The sequence below is a fragment of the Pteropus vampyrus genome, unplaced genomic scaffold (assembly GCF_000151845.1).
Source record: "Pteropus vampyrus isolate Shadow unplaced genomic scaffold, Pvam_2.0 Scaffold7, whole genome shotgun sequence".
Lineage (NCBI taxonomy): Eukaryota > Metazoa > Chordata > Mammalia > Chiroptera > Pteropodidae > Pteropus > Pteropus vampyrus.
The window spans coordinates 4,296,622-4,299,403 of NW_011888788.1; the positions used below are offsets into that span (position 1 = coordinate 4,296,622).

The 2,782-nt window shown below is 33.3% G+C and overlaps 1 pseudogene; it reads right to left on the bottom strand.

Moving 5' to 3' along the window:
* Positions 1-2,036: 2,036 nt before the first annotated feature.
* LOC111746804 lies at positions 2,037-2,155 on the bottom strand (annotated as a pseudogene).
* Positions 2,156-2,782: the final 627 nt, after the last annotated feature.

Consider the following 2,782-nt stretch of genomic DNA (forward strand, 5'->3'; position numbering starts at 1 on the left):
CTCAATATGAATGACAATTTTGGGTCATGTGTAGAAAATGATGAAAACAAATTTCAAGAATTGCTTCTCTGTAGTGATCAATACGCTATAAGCAAGCAATAGGAAGAAATGTTAAGTTAATTAATAACATGCCAACATAATGATTAGAATAAGGATACATTTTAAAATTTGGATGGCGAACATTTTATTAGAGTTAAAATGAAACACAAGGGTTTTAGCTTAACATTATTATCATTATTTTTAAAATTGAATTCTGTTGAGAAGAACATGAAACTGGCACCTAAAGTTCTGGCTACATATATTTGGAACTTCACTTCCTAAGGAAGTAGAAGTGAGGCAAGCAAATAACTCATTGCACATATTTAGTAATTCAATCTTTTAATACCCAAATAAATTAGACAAGTACAATGTATTTCAAAAAGAAAGTAGAACGCAATTAAAAAATGGGCCAAACACCTTAACAGACACCTCACCAAAAAAGATATACACATGGCAAATAAGCATATGAAAAGATATTCCACATCATGTCATCAGAGAAATGCAAATTAAAACAATAATGAGATAACACTACCACCTATTAGAATGGCCAAAATCCAGAACACTGACAACACCAAATGCTGGTGAGAATGTAGACCAACAGAAGCTCTCATTCACTGCTGGTGGGAAATCAAAATGATACTGTCACTTTGAAAGACAGTTTGGCAATTTCTTATAAAACTAAGCATCGTCTTACCATATGATCCAGCAACTGTGCTCCTTGGTATTAACCAAGGGACTTGAAAACTTATGTTCACACAAAAACCTGCATATAGATGTTAATAGCAGCTTTATTGGTAATTACCAAAACTTGGAAGCAACCAGCATGTCCTTCAGTAGGTGAATGGATAAATAAACTGTGTACATCCAAACAATGGAATATTATTCAACTCTAAAAAGGAGAAACCTGCCAAACTCTGAAGTCCATCCTCTTCCCATAGGATTTCTCTACCTCCTTCACACTCTCCAGAAATAACAGAAGCTGAGATGATTATTCAAAGAAGATAACTGAGTGTGAAATAATACCTAAAAGCAATGTTATGTATAAGGAGAAGACCGATCGATCCTCTAGAATTAGAGGATCAAATCTCTCAGCATTTTATTACATTCTGTTTATTTAGATATAGACTTAGCCAATGGGAAACATCAGTAGCTTTTACCACTGCATATGAAACCAAATAAAACCCTCTTGTCTCTTATCTTCTTAGAATTGACTTCTCCAAAGGGAAAAAATAATAAGCAACAATTTAAAAGCATCATATTGATGCATTTTCAGCAATAAAAAGAAAAGGACAACAAGACCATCCTAATTATGGATTCCCAACCACTACAACATTCTGACTTCATAAATAAAAGGGTGTATTTCATATTTCAACCTGCTTTATGTGAGTCCTTGCTCTTTAAGCCCCTGTATGCACTAATGGTTATCAAATGGGTGGCTGTTTATTTTGCAAGGGAAGGCCAACCCTGCAGACCAGGTTACTTAAGTATTTTAAATAAATATTCTCTGTAAACTCTAAAATGGTGCATTTACCATGATTTCTATGAAAAGCTCATTTACATTTATGTAGAAAAAAATAGAACAAAGAATCATTTAAACCTGGTCTTCACTCAAATTCGATCTCCAGATTCAACCATCTGATACTCCCTTTTAGATCAGGTACTTTGTGGTTAGAGTGTAAATTGAGGTGAGCCTGCTGAGCCTGAAGTCAGATTACATAGGATTTCCAGAATGTGCCCAGAATCCCTTTGGATGTTAAATACCCCCAAAGTGGAGTCCATTTATATTTCCCATTGCTTACACATTACAGCCTGTTGCAAAGTTCCTGGTGCTGCAGAATAGTAATCATCTGTAGAACCAAGCAGTGTAATTTCGAAAACAGTATGGAAAAAAAAGAATATAAATTTTTTTTCTTTTTTTAGGTGAGGCAACCCTTGGTTGACTTCACAGATTGCAAGGACCTTGTCAATTTACAATCTCTTATTTTTTAATTTTTTTATGCCTACAGCACCTGGTCTTCCTAGTTGGTCTCCCATCCAAATACTAACCAGACCCGATCCTGCTTAGCTTCCGAGATCAGACAGGATCAGACATGTTCAGCGTGGCATGGCCATAGATAAGAATGTAGATATTTTACTAATAATTGTTATGTTGATTACATACCAAAATGAAAAATACCTATTTATGGATTAAATGAAATGTACTATTAACTTTAATTTTACTTTTTTTTACTTTTTAAATGTCTTCTTTAAAATTTAAAGTTGCAAACATAGTCCACATTATATTTATATTAGACAGTGCTTAATATGAACTTTATATGGCATTCTCCAAATAAGAAAACTTTGACATCCTTGAAATACTAGGATATAAAGTTCAAAGGACATGGTCACTGTAGGTAGACCTGATTTCAAAACAAGGCTTTATTACCCAGTAACTGTGGAATATGAAGTTACTTAATCGCTTTAACAAAATGGGTTCAGGAATATATACATCATGTGAGTTTTGTGAGGATTAGGAAAGACAACATACATCTTGCAGAACAGCATCTGACATATGGTATATATTTAATAAATGGCAACTAGAATTATTGTTACATACTAATTGAAAAGAAATTTCAGGACTTTGAACAGATGACCAAGGCACATATAATACATACTCTTTGTTTCTTTGTTGTTTGTTTATTTTTTATTCTCCTAGGAAAATAACTAAATAATCTAATCAAAGAGTAACATAAATCCATATCTG